The sequence below is a fragment of the Aegilops tauschii genome, chromosome 5 (assembly GCF_002575655.3).
Source record: "Aegilops tauschii subsp. strangulata cultivar AL8/78 chromosome 5, Aet v6.0, whole genome shotgun sequence".
Lineage (NCBI taxonomy): Eukaryota > Viridiplantae > Streptophyta > Magnoliopsida > Poales > Poaceae > Aegilops > Aegilops tauschii.
The window spans coordinates 215,488,662-215,496,226 of NC_053039.3; the positions used below are offsets into that span (position 1 = coordinate 215,488,662).

The 7,565-nt window shown below is 45.6% G+C and overlaps 1 long non-coding RNA gene across 1 annotated transcript; it reads right to left on the bottom strand.

Moving 5' to 3' along the window:
- Nucleotides 1-2,313: 2,313 nt before the first annotated feature.
- LOC120964469 (uncharacterized) lies at nt 2,314-4,376 on the bottom strand. Its single transcript, XR_012184497.1, has 3 exons — nt 3,089-4,376; nt 2,703-3,009; nt 2,314-2,622 (listed from the first exon to the last, which is right to left on the bottom strand). It is a non-coding gene; the product is annotated as an uncharacterized lncRNA (long non-coding RNA).
- Between the last annotated feature and the right edge of the window lie 3,189 nt (nt 4,377-7,565).

Genomic DNA, 7,565 nt, shown 5'->3' on the forward strand with positions numbered 1-7,565 from the left:
ATCTTGTTCTCATCACTTTGTTGCGACCACCAATACTTGCAAATCATCTTACTAAGCTCTTCACAAAGCTCTTTAGTTAAATCAAAACATCCCATAGCATACGCCGGAATAGCTTGAGCAACGGATTTAACCAAAATCTCCTTGCCTTTCATGGATAGAAAATGTTCTAACCAGCCTTGTATTCGAGCCCAAAGCCGATCCTTTATGTATTCGAAACACTGTGTAACTGACCGGCCAATATACAATGGTAGCCCTAGGTATTTCCCTCATGTTGTTTCTTGCTGCAAACCCAAAATATTCATGACTATATCCTTGTCCGCACTTTTAGTATTCCGACTGAACATAATTGTGGATTTATCCCGATTCACCATTTGACCAGACCCTGCCTCATACACTTGTAGAATCCTACTGATCTCCGTTGCTCCCTCCCGAGAAGCTTCAAAAAAACATTAGGGAATCATCTGCAAAAAAAAAGTGGGTGACAGTGGGTGCCGTTGGTGCCACTTTAACGCCTTTAATCCGGCCTGCAAATTCCGCTTGATGAAGTAGAGCTGAGAGACCTTCCGCGCATAATAAAAATAAGTACGGGGATACGTGATCACCCTGACGCAAACCCCTTCCAGAAACCATGATGTCAGTGTATGTGGAATTAACCTTGAATTTATATGTAACTGATCTGATACACTTGGAGTTAAGTTATACAAAACTCTCACAGAAGCCCAATTGACCAAGTATCCTTTCCAGGAAATTCCATTCAACACGATCGTAAGCTTTGCTCATATCTAGTTTTAACGCAGCGTATCCCACTGATCCCGATCTTTTCCTTTTTTTTTCTTATTACTAGTACAAATGCTCGTGCATTGCACCAGGCGAAAAATTAAAACCTGCTCTACTTGCCAACATGCAGCACTTCTTTAATCCAAATTTTGCAAAACGTCAAAAATAAGACTACATTGAGTATTTCTTTTTTGACCATGAAATTTGGACGTACCCTAACAATGTTCGTCATGATCTATTTCAGTTCTCATGCGTTGCAACGAGAGTAAAATATTACCACCTACCCCTAACCCAATATATAAGCCGAGTATAATCGCACATTATGTTGTTCAAACAAACCATTGATCACCGATGCACTTGCTAGGTTGCTTGCTCGGAAAAGCACTGCCTTGCGCCATGGACGTCGGCATTTGATGTTCTGGACCAGATTGACCAGTGATCTCGCACATGATTCCTTCTCCGCACTATCTGTATCGCCCATGCACACATAGATGGACTTCTTGGGGTCGACGTGAGTAGCGGCAAAATAAATAAACATGTGCTTGAAAACCTATAAAACTAATTAACACTCGAACAAATATGTTTGCGCATACAAATCAAACAACTTTGCAAATAGCAAAACAATAGTATAAAATTGTTCAAAAGTACCAAGATCCATTCTTGGAAACAATCCATTATCAGATAGAAGAGTGTCCAATCCTCTCCTATTACAACATCACATATGATATAAAATCAGAATTTTCAAGTTGTAGGTTTAATAAAAATTTAATTCATAATTTTGCATGTCTAGAACTAACTCATTGTCTTGATTATAGATTCAATTTTCAGTAAATTAATCAATGGCAGTGAGCTACATATGCACATGTTTTTTGTTCCCCTCATCCAATATCATTAATGAAACGATGTACTAACAAAAAATACATCATAAAACTCCCACACAAAAAAACATCATAAGCCAATGTGCTTTGATTGGATATTTTTTTGTTTATGCAGAAATGTACTGACCAGACCGAATTACTAAATTATCTCATGAAGTTTCAGGTCGTCTTCACTTTTTTTTGTGGAACGTCTCCATCACGAGCAAGTTCCAAGTGAACATTACACTCTTGCACATATGTACTGTTGGAACTCTAAATTTCAATATGTACATTTGTTCAAACCTTCGAGCTGCTCTTTGTTAGCGGCTACGTGTTCCAGAGGCGCAACAAGCCCCATCAAGCTGCGATTGGCAGCAGTTTTTTTCTATGGTGTCTTGCATGCAATGCTTCTTCACAAAGTAACAAAAAACACCATCTATTTAGCAACGGAGATCAATAACACACCTCAAGATCAATAATACTTGGTCATTAAAACATCAGAAAGTACTCTCCTGTTGAAAACTTGAAATGCATTAGTACATTGATGTTTTACTTTCATAAGCAAACTTCCATTGATCTTTTGAATTCTGATTCTGTAATGAGAACAGAAGAGTCAGGCTACTCATAAAATCCTGGCATTCAAGGCCACACCTATGTCAAGCTTCTATCCTGAGGCACCTTTTCTCGCAAGGCTGAATACTGAAAGGTAGACATGGAAACAAATCAAGTATCCTTATAGTTTTCTAGCCCATTGGCTTTAACATTCACGTCTCTACTACCGATTCTTCTAAACTGCTGTTGCCCACAACCCGTCCCAAGTGACCAAAGTGGGGAGAAAAAATTCACCAAACTATGGATTGTTGTGTGCTTTGGCCGTTGCAAAGAGAAGCGGGCATCGTAGCAGCTAGCTTAGCCAGCAATGGCAGCAGTCGCTGGTTCTTGTCTTGTTCCTCCTAGTCGATGCTATTACTGTTTCTGCCTGAAACACCTGCGCATGCAGCAAAAAAAATTCAGAGATATAAAATGACAGTAGAGGGATTGTACGCCGTGCCACCCTTAGGCCGCCACCTGCGCAATTTTCAAACCTCCGCATGCCTTAACTGCTCCTGCAACGCCCTCCCAGAGGGAGGAAAAACAGAGAGAGGTCATTTGAACTCCTTTTCTGCTCTGTTTCCGGTCTTAGCGGACGTACGCGGGCAGGGCCAACACAGGGTCGCAGCTACAGGAGGCGCGCTTCAGTTTGACGGCGGTTCACTCAACGTTGCTGTAGATAACAAGATCTTCTCCCCCTCCGACGATGCGCCTGACCCGCTGCTCCAGGGAGGTCGCATCCCGCTGTGGAGGAGGACCAAAGTCTCCGAACAATATTGCTGGTCTATTAAAATAGTTTGGCAAACTGGAATATTTATAGTTCCCTAGGTTGGTAGTCCATGAATTTACAGCGGGATACATACCAGTCATCTCGACAAAAAGATCGTGATCACATATAATTTGCAGGAACGACAATTTGCAATCATGGAAGTCCGACTGGCAAACCCCTGCAGACTTGTCCATATACAAAGACACCTGATGAACAGATGCTTAATTATGCACATCAGTACTTGGAGTTCATAAATCAACAGTAAAAAGAAACAGTTCAATCTTCAGGCAAAGCAAACCAAATCAACAGTCAAAAGAGTAAATAAGTTCAAACGAACACATATATGAGATTAGATGATCGTAGCTGAAAAGAAACAGTTCAATCTTCTGGAAAAGCAAGACTTATTTTGCAGAGAAATTTCAGGAATTCAAAAGAATAAATAACAAAGAACCAAGGGGAGGGACAAATTTAATGTGGCAGGCTTCATTACCATCTCAAAAACTTGGCGTGGCTCAATGATTGATAAAAGGTCCTAACAGAAAAAAAGCAAGAGTGTTGTTCAATGGCTTCGCCAAGTTTAAACCCGTTTTACACTGACCAGCGATGCCACCCGGCTTCCGTTGTCCTGGTTCTCGCGATAATCACCACCGGGCTCAGGGATTCTCAACAAAAAGAACACCAGGCTCAGGCAGCGGCCATCGCCGCTCCTTGTGTTGCTTGCCTTCTTGCGCACAAGGGTGGTGCAGACATTCTCGACTTCCTGCAGCTCCCAGTGCATCGACGGGCCGACATCTAGCAGTAGAACCAGCCCTTCCTAGATGGCAATCGGCAAATCAAATGCGTCAGCCTACCGCAAGAACAATGTACTGCCTTCCTGTCTGCGCCTGTAAAATAGTACTGTATCTACACATGGCGAGAGGAGCTGCGTGCCCTCCTCCACTCGTGGCCGCCGGCAGCGCCGCCTCTTCCCATCCTCAACCTCCAGCTCGCCGACCCCCGCCCTCTCCATCCCCGGCCTCAATCTTGCTGGCACCCGCCCTCTCCAACCCCGTCCGCGAGCCCGCCGGCGCCACCCTCCAATCCCCTTACTCGAGCCCCCTCGTCTCGAGCGCAGCACACCATCCCATCCTCTGCCTCTGCGCAGATCGGCCCGCTCGAGCTCCGGAGCCGGACGCCAGCGGCGCACCCCATCCTCTGCCTCCCGCGAGGTCACGACCAATTGGTGGAGGGGAGCCGTGAACAGAGAAGAAATCCGCGGGTGAGGAGGAGGTGGGATTGGAGGAAGAAGGCGGCCGACGGCGCGCGGTGATGCTGCGCGGGGCCGGGCAGGAGGCGGCCGGCGGCGCGCAGGGCGTGGCAGGAGGTGGGTGGGGTGGGGCGGAGCGTCGCGAGGCAGAGCGTGGCTGCCTTTTTTCCCCTTTATTCATACCGGTTCAATCTGTACTGCGGGTTGAATTCCAAAAACTACAGGGACCTTTTCATTAAAAAAACACGACGGCGAACCCGAGATACTCAACCCGTGCTTTACGATTAGGGAAAGACTAGTAATACCTATACCGGTTCGGAAATCAGGAACGGGCTCGAGAGTAACAGAATATTATTGTAACAGAATATTATTCTGTTACTAGTAACAAAATAGTCCAGCCTTATATATATATATATGACAACACTATTCTAATCCTGGAATTAGAATAGTTATTTGGATCACACCGTGCCTATATAGGGCCCGGTGGGATCTTCCCGAACTCCCGAACACACAGAAGAAAAACCCATGACCACCACCTCCCCCCGATCCCAACTTCCCTAGATCCCATCCCCGCTGAGCTCCCGCTCCGCCATGGCCTCTTCCCTGGTTCCGCCACCCCAGTGCCCCCCCCCGCCGGATCCCGCCTACTCCCGCGGCCACGCGTCGCCCCACCTGCAGCGGCGCCACTACCGGCGCGCGCCGCCCCAGCCAGCGAGCACCGCGCCTTCCGAAGCCCGCGGTCTACTGACCAGAGATGTCACAGGCCGCCGCCGCTGCCGGTCATCTGGATTGGACGCCTAAGGGGCCATCTCCGCCGTCGACGCGCCCTGCACCACCAGCATGCGCCATGGATGGCCCTCGCACGATCTTGAGAAGTGTCGCCGTCGCAATTAAAGGGCGCCGGTGCTCTCGGGTCACCGACTGACCACCATCGCGCCCCCAAGCAGAAGCCGCCGGTCTGCCATATGCACCATCCATAAGCTTCTGCCCCTCCATTCTGTGCGGGCAGTCCAGCGCCTCGCTGGCGAGAAGTCCTAGCGGGCAGCCATCTCTCCTTGTTGTCCGTTTTTTCATTGCGGTCCCTGTCGGTCCATCTGCATCGACACTATTCTACCATACTAGATCAGGAGCGCGCCTTGGCGCGGGGTGCCGGTTCCAACTATGTGGTCAAACAGGTAATGGTCGGTTAGCAGGAGGCATGGTTTACCGCACATATTCGACAATACAACGAAACTTCTGGTTAAAGAGATATGTTTAGTACAGAGTAACCGCACAGAATAAATATGTATAGAGCATACTGATTAAATATATATCAAAAATAAAGTGTAGTTGTTGCCCAGTATAACCGCAATTTCACTATAAAGCATAAAGGCACAAATTGTACCAAAAGCAAGGCACAATGTTTGCTCAGGACAATTGACTTGCATCAGATAGTACAAAACATAAACGTACAAGTTACGTAAATATAGCCAAGTAATTCATACCAGCAAGTGTTACAGTAGATGTTTTATCTGCTCATAAATACAATTGAGAATTTGAGATGACAGAGAATTGGAAACAATTCTCTGGAAACATCGATGATAGCTAATAGCTGATCATTACAGAGAACTTCTGAGACAAAGCTAATGCTTCCTAATGAGAATAGGCACTCTAAAAGCTATACTTGACAGCCTTATTCTTCCTAATGATAATATGGAAGCTCTACAAAAAATATCAGAATTAGCTCATGAGAATAGGCACTCTAAAAGCTATACAAAATTCAGATAGACTGGAAACAAGTCAGTAACATTATGCATGTAGAGTATTAAGTAGAAAAGATATGTTGCTGAGAGATCCAAATGAATATTGCAGCTAAAAAAAAGGTGCCTGCAAGAGAAGATGTAGGTGAGAGCAACATATCAGCCACTCGATACTTGAGTAGGAAAAGGATGATACATACATACAACTGGAGTAACTTCTGTCACACTATGCCGCGACAATAGCGAAGATGAAACTGTGTAATATAACTTCTGATTAACAGCATATGCGGGTTATTGTCGAACTCATTAAAACCAAATGTCACTAAAATTAAACTTTCTAAATCACAATAAATAACAATAATCCACAACCCTGTGAATAAATATGAAATTTTACACTCCCATGATATAGCTACCTTTCGATTCAATAATGCAGTTCAGTGCAAAGGGATAACCAACATGCCAAGAGGAATATTCCCAATAGAGAGCGAATTAGCCAGATTTGCTGCAAGCGGATCATGGTCATTGGGCTCATATTTTTGTGAGTTTTTTTTGCCCCTGACTGCAAGAACATTAGAAGCTCTTTCAACACAGGAGAACAGTGAAAAAGGAAAAAAGGGGGGGGCAATTAGCTAAAGGGTAAAAATGCACAAGATGAGCATATACCAAACATCTTCAGGGAAAGAACCGTGAAGCGATCATATAATTATACTCTAAGGTAGGGAAAACAGTAAATGATTCCCGCTCGTGTTTTTATTTCCATTCATGAGTCGTTGACACTGAATCTTTTCTCTTTCTTTGTGTGAGACTGCACCTACATATTCGAATTTCTATCAAGCTCATGTAGGAATCTGAATACATAGGTTACTAACACCAAGACAATCATCCGAACAAAACTGTTCGGTCGAATAACTCATTTTGCTAGGTAGCTGTCTAGACAATGCAGGCACTGTCTAGCTCATCTAAGAATCTAAATGTGTAGTCCAGTTGAATACCTCATTTGGCTAAATAGCTCGCTATCGAGACAATGCATGAGAATTTCGTAGAAAGTAGGTGCAACACAAGTTAGAAAATGCATGTAGACACTTCTATAAATGTTGGGGAACGTAGCAATAATTCAAAAAAATTCTACATGTCACCAAGATCAATCTAGGAGATGCTAGCAACGAGAGAGAGGGAGTGCATCTTCATACCCTTGAAGATCGTTAAGCGGAAGCGTTACAAGAACGCGGTTGATGGAGTCGTACTCGTGGCGATTCAAATCGCGGAAGATCCGATCTAGCGCCGAACGGACGGCGCCTCCGCGTTCAAGACACGTACAGCCCGGGGACATCTCTTCCTTCTTGATCCAGCAAAGGGAGAGGAGAAGTTGAGGGAGAACTCCAGCAGCACGACGGCGTGGTGGCGATGGAGCTCGTGGTTCTCCGGCAGAGCTTCGCTAAGCACTACGGAGGAGGAGGAGGAGTTGGAGGAGGAGAGGGCTGCGCCAGGCAAGGGGTGTGGCTGCCCTCCCACCCCCTCACTATATATAGGGGAAGGGGAGAGGGGGCCGGCCCCTCTAGATGGATCTAGAGGAGGAGGCGGCGGCC